The following is a 26324-nucleotide window of genomic DNA, read 5'->3' as shown; positions in this document are numbered from 1 at the left end:
TTTCTACTCTCTAATCATTGCCACGGACCCACGGGCTGGAAGCAAGCCCAAGTTTAAAGGGTCACTTGCAGGCCAATAAAAGTATATGTTGGCTGGGAACACCAGACTCAACAACTTCAAAAACATGTTTTTCTTCATCTTGTTGAAACATAAGATTACACTGAGTCATCACTTACGTGGCCGGACTCTTACGATCTTACAGCTACAAACCTTTTCCTTTCTTTTCCCCCTCCCATCTCTTTTCTTCTGAAGAACAATCATTACATTTATGTTGTTGTTGTTGTTGTTGTTTTCCTGGCTGGGGGTTTCCACTCAGCTTTTTTGTGGTAGATAACCCAGTGCCTAAAGAGTTATAAGTAGGGTTGGGGAGATCTGAGTCAACAGAACAGGAAAGAGATCATGGCTCTTCTGCATCAAGTAGGTGGCTCAAATCTCCAGCTGTTGTAAATTATCCTGGCCCGTGGCTCCATATGTATTTGTATCTGCTGGTATTTGCATCTTCTTTTGGAGATGTGGAAGAGTAAAGAGATGCTGAGGGAACTGCTTGGTATTTGTGAGGGTGTTCTGATGGCCAGTGCAGCCTCTTGGTCTTGTTTTTTGGAAGGAAGGGTGCCACAATGCCTTGTCTGTTTGAATGAGTGCTGCATTAAAGGCTGTGAAAAAATTTGGATTTGCCTCTGCTTTCCCAAGCCTCTTTTAACCATTTCCTCGATCTCTGGCTTTTGCCTGCACTACCAGTAAGCTTTCTTGCTACTGCAGCACTTCAGGCTGGGCCATCCCAGTTACCTACTAGATTACCTTGTTTCCGAAGCGTGTCCATTTTGTTTATTGCAGTGATCCACTGTTCCTCACCCCTTTCCAGGCAGAAGCTCCATCAGTGTCTCTCTGCTTTCCTGGTGAAATACTGCTGTACAAGTCACTGCTTCACCCTTCTACCCCAAACTCATTACTTCAACCAGTCTTCATCATACGATATTATTATTACATTTACTATAGTGTCTGGAAGATTTAAAATGCAGACATACTAAACAGAGTAAAACAGCTTGTTCTGCCCCAGTGATCAGCTTGGTTGCTAGAGACTACTTTAGCAACCTTCATTTACTGACCAATTAAACCGAGTCCTTGTCATTTAATAGCACTGTAAGAATACTTGCCTGAAATAAGCTTTGCTATCTGTTGTTGTGCTGTGTTGTACCACTTTAATTGATGCAGTTAAAATTCAGCTGAGATTGGAATGATTTTTTTTTGTGTGATACATTCTTTGCTAGGATATTCCAAGTGCTATTAAGTAATGATGACTAATTCCTTAAGTCCAGCAGTGAAATGTCAGCTTTGTATCCCATTCTTTTGAAGTATCATCATTTCATTTCCACGTCATCATTTTTTGTCTCTGCTCGATCCTACTGCACCGTTATTAAGCAGCATCTGCAGTCTTTATCTTTGTACGCTCATCAAGAACTGAAGCTGAAGTATAAGAACTGGGTTGGAGCTGTCAGCTTTTGGCTTACCTGTCAGATGGCTCCTCAGCACAGGGCTCGTATTGCCTTGAAGAAGACTTGGCTGAGATCTGGAGTTCTGTCTTTAGGGATTTCTGTGCTCTCAAGCCCCACAAAGTTACAGTTTCTCTTTGGTCTTAGGGTACTGATGCCTCTTGAAGGCATTATAATCTGGAGGATGCTTTTTGGGTGGGAGCAGGGAGACCAGCAGGTCGTTCGTGTGGAAGGTAAAGCTCCTTGGAGCAGCTCACAGAGGAGGTACCTGAAGATGTGCGTTCCTGCTGCGTTTTCTGGGCTTAGTCTCTTTTTCATTGTTCTTCCTTAGCTGTGAGTCCAGCCCTTTGTTTCAGTCCAGCTCCGAAGCAAACCAGATTCTCTGTTCTCGGCTTGTACCTCGGCTGGATCGTGCCTTTTATTTAGTTTGGCTTTTTGTGAGACAGACTGGCTATATATTCTGCCTTTCTTATCTATAATTTAGCATGCTGCAACTCTGCTTCACTTCCATCTAGTGTTGTAGAATCCTTTTGTTGTCTTTGTCTCTCTGGCCTGTCCTGTGCTGTGTTCTATCAGTGTACATGCTGCTCATTAAAGAGGTGCTTCAGAAAATCTGAACTGCATCTCTGAAGCTGTGTACTCAGTGAACCTTCCTGTGCTTTGCACCACAACAGGTCAATCTGTTAGGCTGCTGTGTTTTGTTTCACTGGGATTAATTATAGCGTGAGAAGACCTTCTATGGCAGTAAAGTAGGAGAGCAAAATCTTTGCTATTAAGTTACCTAATCTTGTGGTTTGTGGGGAGGGGTTCATCAGGAGACATCAAACTTTGTGTTTCAATTAGAAGTTTTCAGCTTAGCTCTGGGACTTTGACAGGTATTTGCTAAGCAGAACCTAAGCTGAATAAAAACCCCGCACTAAAAGAGAGGCTGCCTAACACAACTGGTACCCGAATTCCTCCTGAAAATGATAGCTCATCCCATAAAACCCATAGCTTATACGGTGTCAGAAAGTATACAGTGTGGACAGAGAAATCAGTAAAAGTAGGGTACGTCTAACGAGTTCTTAGTAAAATTCTAGTCTGATATGTGGAGAAGAGCTAAACCATTGCAGCCAATTCACCAATGCGGACTGTATCTGAGCGGTTTGGATTGACTGATGCCATTGGGTTCCATTGTCATCACTGACTGTTGACAGTATAATACAGACTGTGATCTCATGAGTATAAAACAGCTATGATTAGATCAAGGAAGAAGGGTGTAATAGAGACAGGATAATAGTATTTAAGAGTGTAATTTAGTAGATAGAGAAATGCGTTATACAAAGCAAACTTCAGAAGCAAATGGCAATGGTTGCAATGCCCAAACATCACAAGGTCTGGTGGCTGTGATTGTGTGTGTTTGTGAGCAGTGGTATAAGGTCAGGCAACTCAGCATTATGCAGCTCTCAATTGCTCTCTGCAGGTGGGGGTGTGCAGGGAGAACTGGGAAAGTATGTGTGAGAACTCCTGGGTCGAGATAAAGGCAGTTAAATAGGCAAAGACATTGTTCTGTGCTGCCTTACCTCTTTGTGCTCCTCGGCCCCTTAATGTTTTAATACATCTGCTCTTCTTCTGCAAAGTGAGGATCCAGTATTACCTTCAGCAGGATGTGGATTATCTTAAATTATGACTGTCTGCGGAGCACTTTGTAATCCTTGGGTAACTCTTGTTTCAGAGATGCTGCCTTTAAATATGAGAGCTGCAGGAGTAATGAGGCAGGAAGCTGCAGGATAGAGACAGATGATACTAGACACTGCTTTTGCTTAATTTATTTATTTTTTTTCCATTGTGGATCTGGCCAACAAGAAATAAGAAATTATGCTTGCATCTATTAGAAAAGCATGGCTGGAATGTTAGATTTATTGGCACCAAGACGAAGAAGCAATTTTAGAAAGAGCTCTGGAAATAAATTCATATGTTGGGGTTTAACTTATTCTGAACTCTTCTACAACAAGATCTAATGAGCAGAATTGTGCCAATTATTCATTAATCTTTCCCCTTCTGTGCCTCCTTTAAGACTCTTTGCTGAACACTCCCTTAGGTTGGCGCATGGTGCCAGTACAACTGTAGGGTGGGGATTTTAATATTCCATTTACTGCTGGGCTGGAGAAATGGAGTGATTTAATTCCAAGCCTCTCAAATGAGAGCTCTGGTAAGACCCAGATATCAGTGACTCCTGTGCTTTCCTGCATGGCTGGGACTGAGCACCTACATGATGTGATGTGGTGGAAAGCTGGAATTGAGGGATTCCAGGAGAACCCAGGCTGATGTTCAGGAGTAAAAGCAGGGAATATCAATGTGTTTGTATCAGTGTGTTTCACTGCCAGTGCTAGGTGCAATTCCTCATGCAGTGAGAGCACGCTGTGGTGGGCCTGAAGGAGTTTCTGTATGTGCAGGGTAGAAGAATACTGGCCTTCATGGCAGCTCGCTGTGCTGATGAAGAGAGCTCAGGTCTTCAGGATGAAGATGGTCCAGGATGCAGACAGTGCCTTTACACTAGCATCTGCATCCTACAGGGCTGGATGCAAACATGCAGTGTTCAGGAAGATGCTTAGCAGTTCCCTCATGCACCAGAATGTCTGTATATACCCTCCCCGTGACCATCCTGAGGCTTGGAGAGTGAAGGCAGGATCTGCAAGTGTGCAGCTCCTTCCTGTGTTCTGCTCATACAAATTCTATGGATGCCCTCATCCTTGGCAAAGCAGGGTGGTGGAGATGAGATGATCCAAAAGGAAGGGGGGAGCAGCAGAGGTTAGCATGACTTTCACAGGCAACTGCATATATGCAGTGCTGTAAGTTCACATTCTGACATGTGGATTGAGCTTTCTCATCACATTATCAAAATATGATCTGTGGTGATGAGCAGTGATTTAACAGGGTTATGAATGGAGGTGATTTTCACCTCCTTTGCTTTTCTTAATTCTCCAGAATTAGAGAAAAGCCTGACAGATGATGGCTAAGGTTTCTTGCTCCCCACAGAGCTCCATTGCAGCAAGCAGGGCTCAGCTGTATGTGTATGAGGACTTGGAGGCTGGCTATCTTCTTTCTTGAAACCTTTGAGATGCCCAGGAAGTCATAACTTGGAAGTAATTAAGAATGGATCATTAGATAAACCATGTTTATGTGCGAGATAGTCAGCTTGGCACTAGCTTCTAATTCATGCACAGCTGAGGCTTAACACTGCTCAATGAGATCAGTGTGTAATGATGCTTTTCCACTTCGTTCCAAGGAATGTTTCTTCTGCCCCTCCTTTTCCCTTGCCTCTTTTAGCTCTGGTTAACTGCAGTGGAGGAGGTTTACTCACAGAGCTTATTCTGCTTTCTTGCAGTTTTCTTATTAGTGTAGACTCACTCAAGGAATGGCAACCAGGTCTGATTCTCAAAGCATTTTTTTAGTATAAAGCTTAATGGGATACGTACAGTGTTACATAGAATGAAGCTCTCGTGCTGTGCACCAAAGATTTACAATTACTTTAATTTAATCCAAATGAAAATGTTACGAGCCAAGTTGTTTTGCAGACATCTTGTTTGGATGGTTATTTGATTCCTTACACTTCATATGGGAGATTTAAGTTGAGGTTTGGCCACTATATTCATGTGTCCAAATGTATTTTGCGGGTTGATTTTTCAAAGCAGGGCTTCTCAGTTTTTGCAGGTGCCGTTTTTTGTCAGTGCAATTTACATCGCCTCCAAACTGACATTTGGAGAGGGGAAAGTGGGAACTAACCGTGGGCACCCCCAGATGTGAACCACTCCCACAAGTCTCTTAACAACGATGGGAAGAATCAGCCTGGCTGTGTCCTCTGGCTGAAGGCTTTCGAATCAAACTTTGTGGTTTCTCTGCAGCACAGCGGAGCGTGCTGACATGGGCCTGGCCAGCGAGGTGGAAACCTGAGCACTGCCTCAGCCCTGCACCCCAGGGCCCTCGAGGCAGCAGTGTGAAGGCTGCTCACTGTCACAAGGTGCTCTGGGCAGGAATATCCATTTGCATTTATTAATGCATATCTGTGTTTTGCCATTCGTAGGGGAGAGATATTTGCTGCTTGGGCCCCTCAGAGTGCCTTTGAGAGAGCTTGCTGCAATGACTTCTAGGAAGCAAATCCTGAGGTTTCTGGGTGTGGGTGGTATGAGGGAAGGACTGTCATGTCCCTGCCAGCTCTGCGTGGGTGTGCAGCTCCTCCACAGGTGGCTATAATGTCATCTGTGATTGTGATCTCATGCTGTGAAGGTGTTTTCTAAGAGATGGGAAAGGGAGAAACCCCTGGTAGAGATTTTTTGTGTCTGTGAACTTGGCAGCTGAGCTGGCAGCACAGTTTGGGAGGTGTGATGGGACCTGGAGCGACCCCCAGCCTGCTGCAGGTAGTTCACCTTAGAGGGAAAGGCTCTTGTGAACTGCAGCAGCATTAAGGTTTGTTTAACAAGCTCAGCTGCTAAAGCCCTTCCTTGAAATGTTCTTTCTCTTCATATTTTGAATTCCTGCATTCTCTTGTGGAAATTAGCAATGCAACATAGGGATGGTCTAATTGCATAGTGCTTTGGTTGAGCTAGAATCAACATTTACTTAATGGGTATTATGAAGCCCATCATACAGGTATATATATTTTAATTGAGGTCATTGTTAGCATGATTTGTGCTTGGCTTCACTTCCTGTGGAGGTACTCAAAAGATACTAACACTCTGAATTGAAGGAAAGAATGAAGACGCTGATATGAAGCCCAAGAATTTTAAGTCTGTTAAAAGTCTAACTATAAAACCTTGGTTGCTGAGCCATCTGCTTTTAATCTTCCTATTGCTATGCAGTCTTCTGGGGACTTGGACTTGGCAAGAGATTTCCAAATTGCTAAATTAATCTTGTCAGCTTCAGGAAGCACCAGCAAACCCTTGGGAAACCGATGCTGTGCTCAATTCCACCTGTGTGAACTCACCACCCTCAGCTCACGCAGTGACTCTACGTTTTCTCTGGTAGAGCTGTGTAATCAAATATCTGCACACCCTGATGTGCAAACTGAAATGTAACCGGATGACTTGTCCCGAGCATCTTATGTAGAAGTGGCCCTAGAATATTTGAAACACTTCCTGCCTTATTATCAGGCAGTCTCAGATATCCACGTGGATATCAAATAAAAATGCCCCGTGATGCTGCAGCAGTATGGCTTTTACAGCTGTGCTATTTTTGGTTGAGCCATTGCCTTGTGTGCAGGTGATACCCTGTTTTGTCAGCAAGGGTTGCCAGTGTGCATGAGGGCTGGCCAGAACAGCCCCAGCAAGGATTGTCAGCACAGGGTCTGCCCCTAAAAAGACAAACAACAAACAGAAAATCCTGCAGTGCTTCGGTTTCTGTCTGTGGGATGACAAGGCAGAGTTGGAAGCTGGCTTCAAACACCTGTTAGCTTCAGGAAATAACTGTGTAGAAACAATGATTTCTTAATGTGCATGTCCAACAGCGTGACAAGCACTCGGCAAGTAATATGACGGAGGCTGCTGTCTCTGCTGGAGGCCTTGCTAAGTCTACCAGAAGGTGCCACTCTGTGTTTCTGGCCTTCCCCTACCAAGGAACTACAGTGTGCAGCTCAGCGGGTCCACCGAGCACTGTGCCAATGCAGTGGTGAAGCCAAGGAGCCCCGGTGCCCTGGGGAGCAGCCTGGCACTGTCTGCAGCAGTGGATGGCTTTATTTAGGAGCTGTGCTTTCTACAGACCTGCTCCTCAACTGCACCTTGCTTTCCTGCAGGGCATTTCTGGCACGTTTTCAGGCTCTATGTGGCTTCATTAGATGTAAGAGGGCTGCACATCCCATACCTTGTGCTGGTGATGTCCTGGTACATGCTGAGCAAGCTGTTTCTGCCAGGCTGGGATCTTTTGCAGCTTTGCCTTGGAAGGAGCTGTGGTGGAGCACCAGCAGAGTGAAGCAGAGTTTCCACATTGTTTTCCCTTTTTAATTCTCAGGGAAAAGCCTTCAGAAAAATCCTGTCAGTCTCAGTTGTGAAGTCTGACATGCAACCTAAAAATAGCATTTTGGTGAGAGCTGCGAGTGTCTGAGATGAATTGACTGGAGGAGCAGAAGTTGGCAAATCCACAGCACTCAGCATTTCCAAAACTAATTTTCCACATCGAGTCTCCTCTTCCTTTTCCCCATGCTGTTTAAACAGGAATGTAAAAAGAAACTGTTAAGGAAACCCACATATGTAATTGTTAGGGGAGGAAGAAAGTTTGTGGCTGCGAAACAGGAGAAGAGCCAGATTGTTGTTACTGTTCCTTCTCCTGCCACAGACTTACATGACCTTGGCAAGCCGTCGTTTCCCAGATCGTTGACTAATGTTGGCTGCTCACTCCCTGGACACGCAGCGTGGGACAGGTTGGATGGATGCTTTCAGGAGTGGTGAGCAGCCAGACTTCAATTAGATTGCTCAAAATAAGGAGGTGTGTTTTAAAGCTTTGCTCCTGTGCTTTGTGCTCCTCCGTGGTGGTGAGGGCAGAACGGCTGGCAGGGCTGGCAGGGCTGGGGTCTCGGGTACCAGCTGAGCATCTGCCCTTCGTGTCCCAGGTCTCCTCCTCAGCGGGATATTCAATCCTGAAGAGTCAACAGTGAGTTCCTGTAGGGAAAGAAAAAAAAAGCCTTTGCCCAGACAAGTGGGGAAATATGAAGGCTCCCAGACTGTACAGTCCTCCCATTATATCCTATGTCTCAAGAGAGTTATTTTTCTCAAGTGCAATTTGCTGTCTGATGTTTGTGTCTAATTTTTCTGCGCGAGTGTGCGGAGTCTGGAGCAGTACAACGAGGGACTTCTGCTAGGTGAAGGAAGCAAGGAAGGGGAAAAAAAGGTTGTTTGTATCCTCCACTTTCCCAAATTAAGGGGGAAGACTTTGAAGTATGAGAATAGTTTCTGTATTGCATACGTGCTGTAGGATGTTTACCACTGGAGGTTAATGCTTCAGCAGTGAATTTCCAAACGCTGTCCAACTTTATTCTAAACAGTCATGAAAAAAAAATCCTGATAGCAACAAATGAAGCTCAGCTATTTGTTTTGTTTTCACAGTTGGAGATTCTATACACGCAGAGAAGTTGTTTGGGGTCTGAAAGTGTTTACCCTGCCAAAAATAAATGTCCTAAAAATGATCACTTAGCATTCCCCAGATCCCTGCATATTTATTTACCATGAAGAATCTGCTTACAGAGCTCACATTGTTTTCCCTTTTACATTTCAACTTCGGATAAAAAAATAATAATAATAAAAGAAAAAACTAACAAAAAAAGGCAGGTTTCTTTACCAATGCCCATTTCTACTCGTGGAACCGTTTCTGGTCCTAAAACTGTTTTGTAACTGTTTTTGTGTGGGCTGTGGTTGATCTCCAGACAAGTTTAGCAACCAAAGGTGATATGAAACCAGATTTTTCAAGGCAATTTTCTAAGTACTGCGCAGTGTTTGGAATTTCTTGTTTGTGTGAGAACTCGTGAACCTGCAGGTGCCTTTCTATGCAGTGTTAGTAAATTTAGAAAGAATACCACTGAGCTGCTGGACAAAACTCACATTACAGAAGCTGTGTGTGTTTCAGAACAGCCCTTTTCCAGGGAGATGCACGGAGACATCATAACCTGGATGTTTGCAGTCCCACCACTGGTTTTTCCTCCCCTGCAAAATGCTGTTTTATTTGCAGATTTGCATACTTAGGGAATTTCTTGCTGTTGTATTTTAATGTTTTTGGCATTCATGATCTCCTGTGAAGTTTTATCACCACTTTACAGAGAGGGAAAGTGAGGAAGAGAAATGGCTTGACCAAGGACACAAGGTGTCTGGAGATGTGCGGCTCTCCTGCTGCCAGCTTGTCACTTGCTGACCTCCCCACTGCCCATGGCTGTGCCTTCCCTGGGGCACTGCTGCAGGCTGGTGGCCCTACTGCTGGGGGAACAGCAGCCCTCTACTGCTGGGGAAATAGTGGTCCTACTGCTGGGGGTTTGCTGCTGGTCTCAAGGGGATGTATTTGCAGTTCTTCCACCCCAGCTCTCCATATGTTAGAAATTCGTCCGTCTGTTCCCTTTCAGACTTGTAGAAACCACCCAATGAATTGCTAATGTGAGGTGGGAAGAAAAAGTTTTAAGAAGCCTTGCAAGTGTGAGATCACAGAGCCCTTAGGAAAGCAGCAGCACGGTCTTCCCAGCTGCCTGCCACCTGCCTAGGGCTCTTCTAGCACTGGGAATCCTTTCCCACCTGCCTTGGCTGAGCAGGAGGGGAGCAGTGTGGGGTGGTGGGAACTCTGTCCTGCAGGCACCAGGTATCTGTGACGTGGCTGCCTCTGCTGCTCCTTCTGGTGCGTGGGACGCTGCTGGTCTGTGTATGTGAGCCAGCCTCCTGTTGTGCCCATGTCTGCTCAGGTGATGTCTTTGCACACTGGAGTGCCTCCATGAGGTGGGATTGGCATGAAGCACAGGACTCTTGCTTAATCTTGGGAATGAACCATGGTGAGTCCTGTGCATAAGGTAGTTACAGCTACGTGAATCAGCTCTTTATGGTGTTACACATCTTTCATCTCCTTTCTGATCATAGAATATAGGTTGGATCACTTAGCGAAGGAAAGTGGTGGGGATATTTCTTTTCTTGCCTTCTTGCTGTTAGCGCTGTGAGATTTCAGTAATCATCCAAACTGCTGCAACCAGGGCCAGGATGTGGAGAGAAGAGCCTGAGTCCTCTCTGTCCAAATCAGAGGGGTCCAGATTAGCGTGCTCTGTGCTGCTGGCTGTATGTCTTGTTGGTAGTTATTTAATTGAGATGACTTAGGCTGCTCCCGTGTTTTATCATGTTGTGTTACAGTGGAAGACACAAGGACAGCAGCAGGTAAATGAGGAGCCTGACAGGAGTAGTCATATGGTTTTTGCATGCATGCCCCTGTGAGCTTTAAGGATGCTTTGACTTTCTTGAGTGACTTACGAAGGGCTTGGCACCTTGTCAGCTGGACAGGTTCAGTGTACAGCTTTGACCCTCCAGCATGAAAACAAGGGTCTGCCATACAGACCAAACATGTGCAGGTCATGTTGTTTAGTGGCCAACAACATCTAGTTACATCTTGTTTAGTGTGTCCATCTCCATAGAAGTATATTATTAAGTCAGCGTTTTTCTACTCAGTGTTTGTTATGGAGGACATGATGATCAGCCAAGTGGAGGAAGAACTGTCTGTGCCTGCATTGCAACCAAGCAGCTAAGCTCTTTGCTGTGCCGTTGTCAGGTGTCCCCATCCCTATGGAAGGATGCAGTGAAGTGCTTTTGTTATCTCTGTACTGACTGACTAGAGCATGTCTAAATAGAAGCCACTTGTCACCTAACGTGACTGGCAGTTGCTGTGTCGTAGCTTGTACAGATACCTGATACTGGGGTGGTTAGCAGCTCTCCTGACCCAGTTGTTTTCCAGGCTCCCTGGAGGCCACTGCTCCATGAGCTTCTGGCTGCTTGGCATGCGCCATGGCTTCATTAATGGTGCTATGATTTGGTGTTGCTGTAATGCACCTTCTGGCAGCTTTGCTGAGTGGAAGTGGTCTCATGCAACAACCGCTTCACCTCCTAAAGCAGCAATGCTCGCTGCAGTTTGGATGCCATTACAGTTCCATGACCTCAGGAGACGGCTGTGCGTTCACACTGCCAGGCTGAGAATACTTGGCATTGAGCAAAAATTGCTATTGTGTCAAGGATTTGGCATAGCTCCCTACATGATGGGAAATAGGCGCGGAGCCCAGTCAGCATAATGCAGTTGGTTTCTTGCTGATTTTTTACCTGCCAAATCTGGAGCAGAATAAGTGGTTATGGCTTGTGTCATTCTTTTTTAGGGTCTTATTTATTTTTACAGGCATCTGACTACCAAGATTAGTGAGACCTGAACTCATCCAGCATAATTCTATGCAAATACCTAGCGATTATTTTAACATTTCAGATTCAAGGGTTAAAGTATATCTTGTCCTGCTTGCTTTGTACAGTGCCTGTGGTTTAACTGAAGTGCTCATAACTTTTTCTATAACTAGTTGAAGTTTTTCTGTTTCCACTGGTAAACAGTATTTTCTATCCTATTTTTACCATTCAGCTGAATTGAACAACACAAGCGTATCCTAAACCTGCTTTTACTGCGATCCTGGCACTAGCAAGTACTAAGTTCATTAATGAAGGCAGGGCAGACTAATCCAGAGTCCTGTTTTACTCAAAGAAGTATTTCCTAGTATTGGAGATACAATTAAAAGCCCACATATCAACACTTTGAGCTCCCATGCATCCTGTGCAACATCTTGCTGTTAGGATAAGAAGCATCTTGTGCTGCAGCCCCAAAAGTAAAATCAAACTGTTCCCCTTCAGCCCTGCTGCATGGCCTTCTTCCCTTTGTTCCAGAGTTGCACCTGAGCTGTGCCCTCCTCCAGCATAGCTGAATTCTACTTAAATGAGCTCTGACAAGCAAAAGGCTGGTTGAAAAGGCTGGAGGCAAGGCTCCATGTGCCCGTGGCCCTGTTGTCCTCCTGCCCTTCCTTTAATACCCAGAAGTGCTGGGCTTATGTGCTCAGGGTTGCAGTGACACTGGTAGGGCAGGCAGACCTGAGAGCGTGCACTGCCAATCACATTTTCCCCTTGGGCCTTGCTTTGTAGACCTAGAGCCCAAATCCTGAAAGGAGATCCTTTAAGAGAGACCTGTGAGCTCATGCAGATCAGTTTGCAGGATTGAGCCTTGAGAACCACGGTAATTAATAACAACTTGGCAAGACCGTCCTGGATTTCAACAGGAGTTTTGCACTAGAACAGGATAAGAATACAGCATTAAAATAAGGCAGACAGTTCACAGCAGGCTGAAGAGAGAGGCCAAGATCAACAGGATAAAACTCTCCTTTTACAAAAACTGCCCTAAGCCCTTTTGTCCACACACAGGGCCTTAATTCAAGGCTCACTGAAGTCAATGAGAAAAAAAAAAAAACCAAAACTCATTAATTTTAGTGGGTTTGAAACAGTTTGAACCCCAATTCTGGCCAGAGAACAAGTGTTTATGAGCTGTCCGTGGGTAAATTTAAGCTGGAAGCTGAGGGCAATCTGTCTGTCCAGAGCAGGAAGGTTGTGAAGCCACTCTCAGTAGGAAAGGAGGTGGCCAAAGTGCCTAAAGAATTAAGATAAAGCCTCATTGAGCTAAAATAGAGACTACAGGATGTGGTGGGAGCAGAAGGAAGGTCTCTGATCCTTTCCCACCCAGGGTCCCACGTGAGCCCTGGACAGAGTAAGAGTGTGCCCCGTTCCTTCTCTTTCCTGTAATTGCTGTGCAAAAAATCCCTATTTTTGGCAGTTGCTATTTTATGCTTCTGGCGTAGCTTCATTTCAAGGGTATGGTGTGTATCCAAATTATTGAGTATTTAGGAATACTTTGTGACAAATACTGCTGTTACTCTGTGCAAACACATCATCTGTTTTATTACCATACTGAAGGGGTAGGAGTTCCAGTTGTGTTATTCTCTTTGTTACAGGGCAGGTACCTCACTGTTAAGACCCTTGCATTTCAGCTGGGCTTTCATTGTGCCCCTGCCATGTGCCTGAAAGCCTCAGTGGCACAAAGTCCTGCAGGTTGGACTTGGAGGTTTGGGGTTCCTGGGTGCTTGTGAAGGTGTTAAAGGCTCTGGTTGGGCTGCACTGGCATCCTTGCTGCTTCCCCAGGTGGTCTTCTTGTTCTGCTGAGATTCTGCTTCCCTGCTGTGATTTACTTTGCTTTGTGAGCTGTGTCTGCACGCTGCCGTGAAATGCTGTGCAGGGTGAGTGTGGGCTCTGCATCCCATGGTGGGAGCAAACCCACAGTCCCCATCACAGTCTAATACCAAATGCACAGTATCCTTCCCCTTAGAAAAAAAGAATCCAAATCTAAGGCAGTGATAGCTTTTCACAGACATCTTGTAATATTTTTTGGGGAAGAAACAAAGCAACCAAAAAATAACCAGTCAAAAAACTCTTGTCCATTGTGGATGTAAATTAGGCGTAAAACAAGCTGTGTTCTTTCTTGCTTGTCTTAATGCAGGCTGGATTGTTGCCTGTAGTTAATGAACTTTAAAATGAAGATGGTTAGAGTTCTGACATAGACTTCTAGCAATATCAGTGACACAGCTACACCAGCATCAATTCCGGTGTCCAAACCAGCTTTGATATTGCTTCCTGTATTAGTTCTGATGTGAATTGCTTTGTGTGAATGAGTGAATGATGCTAATGACATAGTAGAGGATGTATCCTGACTGATGAATCATCCCTTATGTCAGATTTAGAGCTGCACTGTGATCACATACAGACCGGCATGAGCCTGGAAGTATCAAAGTCAGTGGACTTGCACCAAAGTGAAACAGAACAGAAACTCACCCATATTTTGTGCAAAAACAAAACAGAAATGTGAGGGTTGGGAAGCACGTTCATGATACAGATTTGTTTTTCTTAACAACTGTGAAACGAATAAGCTTGGAGCCGGTGCCAGATTTGGCTGAACTGCTGCCAAGTCTGGTGTGCTGATTTGTATGGCAACATTGGCAAGCGAAGCGAGCATTTACATTGACTGCTATATTACACGTTGATGCAGGAGGGGGGAAACGGTTCCAATTACGTCGTGTTCTGCTGTGTGACCACAGCAGTCTGAGGGAGCGGTCATCTTGTAATGAGCTCATAATGAAACGCTTGGGCTGAGATTTAAAAGCCATTTAAGGAGCATACAGTGTGTTACAGCCTTTTATCAAAGCTACTGTGAGCGTGACATGTTAGAAACCATGTTGGGGATGGGAATGAAGCTATTTCTTTTGTGGGTAAGTATAGTTGCAGCTATTTCCTGCACATTCCAGGGATGGAGAAGTCAGCTTGCCAATTTGCTCTCGACATATTTACAGATGGAGAAGCCACCTCTGGACTAGTTTCTGCAAACATCATGTTCCGTTATGAAAATGTTCCCAAGACTGAGGGTGAAGAGTCTGGCTCAGAATATCTCCATCTCCAGACAGTGTGGGCCCATGTCTGCGCTCAGCTCTGCTGGGGAAAGTCTGAAGTCATTCCATTAACTTTTCAGCGTGTGTTCTGGACTGGCAGTGCAGTGGCTGAGGTTAGAGCTTGACCTTCAGTCTTCAGTATGTCTGCAATGGACTAAATTCCTGGATTTTTATGTTCCTTATTTTCTAAGCAGGAAATAGTCCCACAGAGTCCTCTTACAGGATCTACTTTCTCAATAGAGTCTGAAAACTGTAAGGACATCCACTAGTATCCAAATTCCACAATTAACGATGCATTCCCAGAGTGGAGAGGGGTTGCTTTCGTTGCCAGTGGAGCTGGAGGTTCAGCACTTCACGAGCAGTAAAGAGGAGCAAGCAGTCCCTGAAAGCAGCTCTACCAGTGATGTGGGAATGAACACTGAACATAAAGGCCCCTCAATTCTGATATCAGCAAAGCTTTTAACATCATTCTTGAATCCTGGCGCCAAAGCTTGTGCTCAGATGTTGTACTGAGCAGAGCTGGCCTGCTGAGCTTTGGCTAGGTTTAGGTAAAATCATGCTTAGCAAAGAGGCAAAGGAATGAAGATTGGGCAGTGAGTTATATTTTGGTAGAGCCCTGCAATGTGATGGGAAAATTCCCACTGCCCTCTGTGAGTCTTAAATGAGACCACGGTTACTGTATGAGCCAGGGTGTGGTGGAACAGATGGGAACTTGAAAAACCTCTGTGAAAATGCTTACATTGGTGTCACGGTCCTGCCACTTTACAGCTTGAATGGAGGATTTATTTTAAGTTCACTATCAAAAGGTGTTTGCAGTTGAGCCAAGGCAGTGCCTCTGCTAAACATCTTTCCAGAACAAGGTTTTTATGACCAAATTCTACTCTCTTGGGGGAAAAAAGTTAAAAGTGCTAAATCCTAAATACAAAATGTGTTGCTTTACTAAAAAAAGGAGATGGCTACCTTTTATTAACCATTAGTCATGAGCAGGCAGTGCAGATATTATAATGCTGTGGTGTTTATATTGCATTTTGCAACAGGTAGATTTCCTGGCACTGAAGGCTGACAGCCCCGGTTGCAAAATTACTGAGCTGTGCTCTGCTTGCTCTTACATGCGCACTGCTAGAGCTAAAAAATGGTAGGTGTCAACAGGACAAGAGTTGGCCCATTGCCTTTGTTTGCTGTGTGTGGATCATTGGGTATAAATGCCTGTTCACATCAGGTGTAAATGCCTGTTATTAGCAGCAAACAAGATACAGTAACGTGGTGGAACTCTGTAGAAAAGAGCTGAAAAGCAGGTCAGCTGCTCTGTGTGTCTGCTTGATCAACTGAATGAGGGGAAGCCAAGAGGTTGGCTGTGCTCAGGCCAGGAAAAAGCCACCTCCCCATTGCTTCGGGGGTTTGCTGCTGGCTGCCCAGCAGGACATGCCAGCCAGGGGGCCCTGTGTGTTCCAAGGGAAAGCAATGCTTGCTATCTCCTTTAGTAGAGTTAACCCCATTTGTAATGAGTTTTGCTAAAACATACCTACTGCTGAAGTCATTGGATTTGTGCCACTGGCTTTGTGACAAGCCAAGGTAGATCCAGAATGAGGTTGATCTGGAAAAGGGAGAACTTTGAAGCAGTTCTCATTCAAAGCCCGTGAAAGCCTTTGTTGTGGTTTGGGTGAAGCCTTCTCATGAGATAACATGGGTAGGTATATCCTGTGTGCACGAGGTGAGGTGCCTTCTGCTGGTTTAATGTCGGTTGTGATGTTGTGGTCAGCTTTGTGATCCTAACATGAGCAGTGAGGGTGATGCTTGGGGCAAGATGAGTTGGGGACAGCAATGGCTGTGATTGCATACAGCCCACGGGGAGCAGTGCCCTTCCCTCAGCCCCTTGGGCCAGAAAGAAATGGGAATTTTCCAGCCCCAAGGTGTCCTGCAGTGTTAGTGCTCAGAGCTGACATTCCCTCCACTGAGCACCAGGCGGGAGTGCTGCATTTCGGGGGTCAGAGATACGGGAGCTGCAGCGCACGGAAACCAAATAGGCATCAGGAATGTCAGCTTGGACAAATGGAGTTTGTTTGTAGGGGTTATATGTGTCAGCCTACTGAGACGTATAACATGTCTCAGTCTGTGCTGTCACCTGATGAAGCAAAATATTTGAAATACAGCAAAATGTATTGGATGAGAAACGTGGGGAAAGATTTCATGGGATCTTGTAAGAAACTGCAATCTACGTATCCCTTACAAGTATATTGCACAGGGAATCCTCAGAGTTGTTGAACCTCTTGCTGCAGCTTCTGGATGATTTTCTCAAATACTGGCTTAGTCACCTTGCTGGCTTCTCAGAGTCGATAAGCAATGGTTGCATTTCTATGCATGTCTTACACGTTTAAGCAGCAGGGAGGCCGTAGATGTGACTCAGGTCATGAGTAAAAGAAACAGTGATTTTTAATTAAGAGTGCTCATTTTCTTTAAGGCTGACAATACATCTGAGAATTTGACATTTATTTATGAATGCATTCCAGATTTGCACACTGCATATCAAAACCTGAGACAAGCCTAGTGAGGGATGGGGTGGGGTGCTGAGATAGCATATCTGCCTTGCTCTGCTGCCCGCAAGTGAAATTCTTTCCACCTGAGTCCTAGCAAGGTGGTGCTGGGTGAAGCAGAGCCCTTGACAGAAGGCTGTCTCTTGCCTTGAGTCAGCCACAAAGTTCACCTTGTTTTCATCCACCTCTGCCTCCCCTCTGGCATCCCAGCTGGTAACTCCCATCTCCTGTTCTCAGGGTGGGGAACCTCTCATCTCGCCTGCTTGCTGTGCTCTCTTGCACTTGCTCTGTAGGAACAGGCTCCTGGAATTAAACATGACTCCCCTCTTTTCAGTTCAGGCCCACACCACGACCTAACACAACACATTTACTTCCCAAACGTAGGAGTACGATGCAGGGGACAGAACAGGAGGCAGTCCCTGCTCCCAGTATGGGCTGCCTGATGCTTACAGCCCCATGGGGGGCTCACAGTCCCCAGGCAGTGGGCATTAAATCATGTTGCATCTCAGGCAAAGCTGCTAACCAGGGATCTTCTGATCCTTAAGCAGAAAGTCATTCTCTTGATTCTCTTCTCCCCAGGGCGGCGCTGACTCTGCAAGCTAAAACAGGAGCAGCAAGCATTAAGTACATCCACTTGGTTACTGGAGTGAGAGGCTAGGAATCTGAATTCAGCAGTGATCTGGTGAGTAAGTAGACAGTATTTAAAGATGGCAATTACTTTGATGGCCTTATCTGTTCTTTGAAGTCAAAGAGCCACTCCCTGCCCTGTACACACGTGATAAGCCCAATCAGATTCCACATATCTTCTCTGCAAAAACATGGGGCTGAGTTGACTCAGCTGGGACTGGAGCCTGCGACTTTGAGTGTGGGTGTGCTGTGTTTTTTCCCACATGCATGCTGAGGGGCTAGCCTTGGCATGGTGCAGCCAGGCTGGCATCAGCATGAGGGGCTGCCCGGTGTGAATAGCTTGGGCCTTGATGAATTAAATGCCAGAATAGGAAACATCCCCACTGCCCAGATGCTGCTAACCCTCCCTGGCGGTGCAAAAACTGATGCTAGCTGTGCAGTGATCTCCATGCAGACCAAAAGGCAGTCAGTGACTCAGGAGGATTTCTTCAGTGTGACTTCAGATGTCGTACATGGCTTTCAGATGCCTGTCCTGTATTAGGTCTTCAACCTTAAACTGTGGGGAGTCCATATCTGGGTCAGGGTAATTCAGTGTTGGGTCATTCCTTGTGTTTCTGCATGGGATACAGAGCTGGGCTATAGTCAGGCAACTAGAAACATGAGGGGCAACAAAGCAGAGCAAAATTAGTTGCAAAGCAACTGAAATTTTTTCATCTCACCCCCTCACATTTTTTAACAAGATTCTTTTACCACTGGGAATTTCATCCTAGAGAAAGCTGGCAAAGGTCTGAGAGGCAGAGTACACCTCTGTTGCCCTGGGAAAGGAGCAAGGACAGATGTTACTGTGAAAGGAAGGACAGCAAGAAATTGCCTTGTCATCTGAACTGATTATGTCTTCTAATGCATTAGTTAATATAGCAACAGTGCTTTTCGGTAGCCGCAGCTTGTTAAGAGGAGCAGCACTTGGAGTTTATGCAGAGGTAGCTTCAAATCAGTAAACAAATCATGCTAAGCTTGCTGTGGCAGTGCTTGATCCTACATTAAATGATTTAATAGCAGTGCACTAGAACTCCTCAGAGTAGTAGATAGTGATGGGTTTTTTTGTTTGCTTTTTCCTTTTTACCCAAAGAATGTACGTTCCACCTTCAGGTCAAAGAAGTAGGGGAAAAAAAAAGGTATTGTGTTTGTAAAACACTGATTTGGAGCCAAAGGATTTCACGTCCAAAGTCTCTCAGATCCCTACAGTGACTACAAGCAACACTCACAGGATCTGAGCTCAGAGAGCTTCAGCGTTGAAATTCAATCCATTTCAGGTCAAGAAGCCAGTGGGGAGATGTTGTCTTTGACAGAAAGACAGGTGAAGCTAGTTCAGAGCAGATACAAAAAATAACTCGAAGCTACAAAGTGCAGTTGTCAAGAACTGTGTTTCACCAGGCTAAAATGCAATTAGGTCTGATTCAGCTCTGCTGAGATCTGCTGGACACACTTCCAGTGATGGTCAGTGCTGACTCACCAGTGCCCAGCCCCAGGCGGGGCTTGCAGCTCTGATTCTGCTGGGAACATAGGCTTCATTTTACATGCAGTGTAAGACTATTTTTGTTGTTACCTGGCTTGCAGTATTGCTGTGTGTAATAGCGTCACCTGAAAAATGAAGTGTAAAAATACCCTTTGAAGTGACAACTGTTTTTATCCCTAAAACATGTAGAAGTGTTACAGTGCTTCCTTTTTGGCTTCCTTTCCCAGTTCTGTAGCAAAAGTGGGAAAATAAAAGAAAGTTAAAGGAGGGAAAAAAAGCAGCTTCTTCAGTACTTGAAGTGAGCTAATTGCCAGTTGCTTTGTAACAGTGAATTAGAAGGAAATTTCAGGGGCCTGAAAATAGTTGTCTACTAAACAAAACAGAAAAGGTTTGTGAATAGGAAAGAAATCCCTACCAGTCTCAGAGGGCATGAGAAAATTGTCAGGGCCATCCAGAGAGTAGGCAAAGATAATTTCAGCTGAGCTGTTCACTAAACAGACAGTTGTGTGATGCAACACCTCGATGGGGGGAGGAGCTGCTAGGAGGAGGCTGTGGTTCCAGCAGTGTAGGAGCATGCTAAGCTGGGGTATGAGCCAGCTGTGCTGGTGGATTGAAGTGCAGGAGGGGTGTGCTGGGTGCTTGTTTTGGAGAAGCTGGGTGTCCTGCAAAGTCTATTTGTGTCCGTTTACAGCACGTGCTGTGGCTGAAGAGCAAAGCAGAGTGCCAGAGGCAGATGGAGTATGCAGCTCCTCTCTTCTAACTCCCAGTAAACTCACAAGTTTCACAGAATATGTAAGGCCTTCCCTTTACCAGTGCGGCTTCTCCAGACAGGACTGTCAGAGGTCTGTGGGCTACAGGCAGGATCACTGTCACTTCCAGGCTCTGGTTGGAAGCACCTAACCACGAGGCTGCTCTGGAGAGCCAGTCCCATTCCTGTTCTGTCATAGAGAACATGCCAAGCAAAACAAATAGTGCTTGGGGTTAAAAGGCTCAAAGTCTGTTAGGATCAAAAAATTCAATCTCTGCAACTGCTGTTCCAAAACCATGACAGAGAGTGGCAAGTAGCGGGAGGTCATGGAGATAAGTAGGAGCCAGCTGATGCAACACTGAGGCTGCTGGAGGAGCTGTTACCCTAGAGCCAGCACAAAGTGGATGTGTTTTCCTTCCCTTGTGCTTATGCTGCTCTGGACAGCAGCTTACTGACAACTGAAGAGGTGTAATCATAAAACCAATGGACCAGTACCCAGAGTAACAGGGTATTGGTAGTAGGTGTGTGGTAGCACACTGACTCACACAGCCTTGGGGCCATTGCCAGAGCCATGTGAAGCCTCTGCTCAGACCTCACTGCCTATATTAGGTTAGTATGACATACATGGACAGGAGGAAGCGGAAGGTAATGCTGACATTCGTAAGATCAAGCAGTTACTTGGGCTGACAATAAGCTCAGTTTGAATTGCAGAAATGTCACATCTTCACCTACAAGGGCATGAACTGCTCATGGCAGGGCTGGATGGTGAGGGAGTGGCTTTAGCTGTTGGGCTGGGGCCATGCTGCAAATTCTGTCTGATTTGAAGAGATAAAAGAGGGCAAAAAAAACATGTTTACAGTCTGTGTTATGGTACTTCTGGGTATTTGACAGTGTTTGTAGGTGTTGTGGTACTTTAGGAGTAAATGACAGGTTTTACATCAAATGCATGAAACTTGAGGCCGTTCCCAGATGATGACATCAGTCCAGGTGCAAAGTGTCAGTGCCCCACACAGCTGGGAATGTGGAGCAGTTGGTAACTGTTGATTCTGATCTTCAGCTCCTCAGTTTGTCCCTTTCCACCTGTAGGATTTCTGCAGCTCCTCCTGGCATGCCTTCCGTGCTGGTATTCACAAGTGTGCAGGCTGATCTCACCTGGAATCTCACCTTAGCATCTGAAGTGTTTTATCTCCATTCAGCTGATGCTTATCTTGTCATAAAATTTCCCATGGCTTATCAGCACTTGACAATTAGATGCTTAACATCCCACTTAATGCAAAACAGATTATATCCTGGGAATTAACAAAACAATAAAATGCCTTACGGGAAAAGGGAAAACTGTATGTAGATGCGTGTGTGAGTGTGTGTACACACATACATGGTTGTGCAATCTGGTGATGCTGCTCTGTTCTCACTGCTTTATTGGTTTCATGTGCGTTCCTACGCCTGATGTATATTTTCGTGCCACCTTCTTTGGGTACAAATTGTGTTGGCTGCTAGTCATGCTGAGTGCCAGCCTTATGGAGGAATGATGAGGGGCCAGGGTTCAGGGCTGGAGTTGAACGGGGGCCGCAGGGGTCCAGCTGGGCTTCTGAGCTTCCAGGCCATGTTCTGGGATGGTTCCTGAGGTCTTGGGCCAGGTTCTATTTCCCAGATTAAAAGTAAAAATAATAGCACTCAGAAATGCATTTTAAAAAAATATCTAGAGAGAAGGATCCGTTTGGTATGTTGGTACAGAACTGCTGCAAGCCAAAGGCAGAGCTCAGGCTGTGCTCAGAGCTTTCCTGTGTGCCCTGCACACTCCTGTGGGAAACAAGGCCCAGTTTGGGGCTCGGGGGTTCAAGTGTGATCCTTGTGGCTCTGCGTGGTCCAGGCCTGCCCACAATGCTCCCCATCACACACAGACTGGAGCAGAGGCTTACGTTTCCCATGGGGAATGCTTGCGATGCTCTGTCTGCACATTGTTTGGTAATTGCTGGTCTTTTGGCTCCCTGCCTTTGGAGAAGAATAAATTTCTCTTGCAGTCTGGTCACCCTTCCAATAACTGACCAACTGCAATAGTTCAGATCCTTGCACTCAGTGTTTATTCATGTAACTGTGGTTCTTACTGCAGCAGTGTTCTGCAGAGCCCAGTGGAGGTGGTGGCCCTGCAATACCACCATTCGTGGCCAGGCCCGGCTGCACCTTGTGAGCTGGAGACCTCCACGTGCTCAGTGCTGCAGGAAGGTGTGCTCCCACTTCATGTTGCTTTTCGTTGGTCTTTAAAGCAGTAATTGACTCTTAAAGCTAAACAAATGCCTGGCATTTGGCTGTGCTGGTGCTTTCCTGTGGCCAGGCTGACCTTTGTGAGCACTAGAAGCGCAGCTATGGCAGGCAGCTCACTTGAGCTCTCCCTTCTGGGAGCCGGGCAGGTTTTGTAATTGCTGGAAGAGCCAAGCACTCTTTCTTCAGTCCCTGATTTTCCTTCAGCAACCAACTTTCCGTCCTGATTTCTCATGTCTTCACCTTTCCCTTCCATGTAACGCCCAGCTGATACTTGTTAGCAAAACAATCCTTTTATTGATGCAGATGCAATCAGCAGAAATGCCAAGCGGTTGCAGAGTTCAGCTTAACTCTATGCAGTCACTCATAAACGTGCTTCACTTCACTGGAGCTATTCTTGTGCTCAGTCTTAAGCATGTGTGTATGTCTTTTGCAAGTCCTGGGCCCTCTCAGTCCCAACTGGGTCACACTGATTACCAAATAATGGCAGGATGAAGGAGAGGCTTTCATTGGGATCTCTGTGAAAGCATTTTTCTGAGCCTATGGTCAGTGGTCTGCTCTGATGGCAGATGAGTGCAATTTTGGTTGTCCTTTGATAGAGCAGAGCATGAAATCCCTTATTAAGGTTCACTTAGATATGTCTGCAGAATTCTGAGCAGTGATTGAAGTGCCCATGGCGTGGCTGCTGCATGATGTGCTGTTCTTATCGCTTGCAGTTCCTGCTCTCTCTGTTTTCTCCAACCTGTTCTGCACTTCACCAGGTTGCTATCATGCTTGAAAGTTCTTAAAGAATTGTGTCAGAAAGACATGTGAGGTTTTTTAATTGAATAGTCTTTAATTGGAATTTGCCTTCTCTGCTTCGGGGTTTGCTTACACTTTGCCTTGTGACTGTGAGCATGAGACATTGTGTTCTTCTGCAGTGGAGATGGGATGCTCACCTCATGGTTTGATGCAAGGAATTAAAATAGGTTTTTGTAGCCTGTCATTGCTATTTGGTTGAGAAGCACTGTAAGGCATGTTTTAAACCTGTGAACTGACACGTACTGCTTGCTCACTTTAGCTGCATATCCTCTGGGGCATGGCTGTTCCTTGCTTTGACCTGCACAGCACCTAGCACTGTGCAGTTAGTTAGTTCACAGCACCTGCTGAAGGCCAGTAATGTTAATTAATGCTAATAGCTGCCCTATGGCATGCCTCTTCTGGCTAGCTAAGATGGATTGCAAAGGGATGTCACCTAAAGAAATAACTGAAGATCCAAGATAAAGACAGTTGGGTTGGAGGGAAATCTTGTTGGGAATCTCATGGTGTGCTACAGAGATTTCTGTTTATCTGGTCCTGAGCTGAAGCGCCGTTTCCACTCTTAAACCTGTGCTGTGGTACTTATCTCTTCCTCCTCGTAGCACAGGAGAGTTTCCAAGCTGCTAATGAACTGCGTGTATGCTACGGCATAGCATGAATTCAAGATGTAGCACAAAGGTTTCTAGGTAACCCATGACAGCAGTGCTGAGGTTCTGTAGCTGTGCCTGCCCAGGTTGTGGATTTCTGACCCCACTTTACAATCTGTGCTGGTTCTGATCCTTGCTTGCGTTGAGGGCTCTGATGTGCAGGCAAATTACCTGAGCATAGCAAGCTCCTGCATGCTGGCTTCTTCACTGTAACTGCCTTGTTCGTGCTCATACTCCCAGTGAAAGCAATGTGGGTATCACCTTTTTTGTAGAAGGGAAAAACTACTTTGACTTAATTTGCATTTGCCAAGAGGTCAGAACAAGAACTAAGACATTTATTATGGAGTAGCTGATACCTGTTAGCTTGAGTTATTCTTCTGGCTCCTAAATCTACTTTGTATGTTGGGGTCATGCTCATCCTTTAAGATATGAACTTGGTACCAAGCAGGCAAATGCTTTAATGGGTCTCTTCATTACCTTCAAACCTGAAGGAGCCATATCCATTGGATGAGCATAATAGATGTGCCTGGGGCGGTTCAAGCTAGGGCAAGATATCACAGGCAGAAAAGAATCAACATAGGAATATTAACAATATGTTATTTTGCTGGTGCAGTTTTCCCATATGATTACAAGCGATGAGTGCTCTGTGGGAGTGAGGGAAAAAAAAGATTGGGCCCATACTGATACTGTGCTCAGTTGTTCGGTTGTACTCCATCCTTTACTGTTAGTTCATTTGTTTGTTCTTATACTTCTGTATTCTGTCCTGAAGGCTAACCACATATCATATATATTTAAAAGAACAGCAGTGTGTAACTGGTATAGATCTTAAGGTTTCTTTCCCAAAACATTATGATATTCCTGCTGAGAATGTGAAGATAAAGGCTTTAATCCCTGGGAACAAAAGGGTGTGAGTAATCCCATTTCATTGCATGACCTGAGATCTCCACCCATATAAATACATCAAAGAGTAGCTATGATTTCACTCTTTGACACCCATGGGTTGAGGTTCTCAGCCTGGGAAGCAAACAGCTCCTGTGGTTGGGCTGGACAGTGCCCACAAGGCTGGGTAGCATGGATGTATTCACCATTCTTTGATCTTCACGCTGGACCAAAATTATTCACATCTCCCCACTGTTGTTGAAAACTTATCCAAGCACTTAAGGCAATTATTGTAAAACGTATGTATGCTTTGGGCCAAGTCCACGAGTCCTGACTCATGACTGACTCAGCCCTTACTTAAGCAAAATTCCACTTGATTTTATTGCCAGTGGAGGCAGGACTTTGTGACAGCCCCCTGCAAATGGGAGCCGGCAGCAGGAGCTCGTGGAGCTGGTGATGGCCCTCTACAGCTCCCACTCAATCCCAGCACACCGAGGCCCACTGCAGCTCTCTGAATCTTGTGATGCTGGAAAAAGAGCCACCCTGCTCAGCTGCACTGCTCAAGTCACCACATTAGGTGATGGAGAACAATGCTGGCCCAGTGCTGTGCTGGCCAGTAGCTCTCGGAAGTAATCCTACCAACTGGAAGGAACTTGTGTGACCCACGTTAATCAGCAGATCAGACTAAATGGTCATGATGGGCTGACCATCTGGTTGCAAAGTGTTGCGCTACAGATTGACTGCAACTCATCAGAATATCTCAATTTTGTTATGAATTAATTTCACACAGCCAGCTCACTGCTGCGTGTTAGATGCCAGGATGGTTCAAGTGGGGAAGGAAACTGGCTGATGTGAGTTCTGGGAAAAGCAATGTAAAATATGCAGACTCTGTGTGATATAAGCCTAACTAGTGCTAAGTGAGCTTTGTGGGAGCTGAGCTGCTCTCTGTGCTGTGTTTCCCAGTGCTCCTCATTCTGGGAATGGTAATGCCTTGGTACAGTGCTGGACCTGACCTGGCTCCCTGCACTCATGACTGCGGGAGTCAGCTCAGGTCTCACCAGCCTTATTAGCTCTGGCTCAGCGCCACTGATTCCTATTCAGGCTGGCTCCATGCAACATGCTTGGATGTCTGCACGATGCTCGTCCCAGCATGGGAGTGGTGTCCTGGTGTCAGGAATGCAGGACGGAGACGCTCCGGCTGCCTGCTGGGAGCAGCACGGTCACACAGAGCTGTTCTGCCTGGAGGCAGCTCAAGCATCTGTCCTGGCATGGCTGGTCCAGAAAGCACCCAAAGGGGGCTGAGATTGATAAAACACTAAGATATGGTTGGGAAGTGTCCCTGCTGCCTGCCACTCTCCAAAGAGCCTATTAAAAAACAACCATTTTCTGCCTAGTGAGCATGACTGCCAGTGTGTGGCTGAAGCAGCTGAAAAACTTAATGGAAATGTTATTTATTTACGTGTTATTTAGGCTTATGCCGTTGTGTTCTGCAAGGCTGCACCTTGACAAACAGCCTTGATCAATTTTATTTCTAGCTACTGCTGGAAAGAACAGAGCTGCTATGTGTATTAGAGTCACTTAAGTTTGATTTAAGTTTGATTAGTATCATTTAAGTTTGATTTTTGGCCTCCCCATAAGAGGAAGCATTTGTAGGATTGGGCTTGGTGTGTTGGTCTGTCCAATGCTGCTGCACCCCTTGTTGCCCTTAACCATTTGTTTCATCAAAGTAAACAGGTTTGAGCTCCAGTTTGAGGAACTGACTGTTCTGCCTTTTGTAATGCTGCGTTAATAGGCTTTGAAGAGATACATTTTCTGCCAACGTAAACATTTTC

The 26324-nt window shown here is 45.6% G+C and overlaps 1 protein-coding gene across 3 annotated transcripts in view; it reads left to right on the top strand.

Annotated features, from left to right (window-relative positions):
• Nucleotides 1-26324, top strand: part of COPRS (coordinator of PRMT5 and differentiation stimulator) — a 92387-nt gene that overhangs the window by 52355 nt on the left and 13708 nt on the right. For all 3 annotated transcript variants that reach the window (XR_011905504.1, XR_011905505.1, XR_011905506.1), the window contains exon 4: nt 17598-17700. The gene's annotated coding sequence lies outside the window, so the exon portion shown is untranslated. The remainder of the gene's footprint in view (nt 1-17597; nt 17701-26324) is intronic.

The sequence above is a fragment of the Excalfactoria chinensis genome, chromosome 17 (assembly GCF_039878825.1).
Source record: "Excalfactoria chinensis isolate bCotChi1 chromosome 17, bCotChi1.hap2, whole genome shotgun sequence".
Taxonomy (NCBI): domain Eukaryota; kingdom Metazoa; phylum Chordata; class Aves; order Galliformes; family Phasianidae; genus Excalfactoria; species Excalfactoria chinensis.
This window is presented reverse-complemented; position numbering and strand designations above follow the sequence as displayed.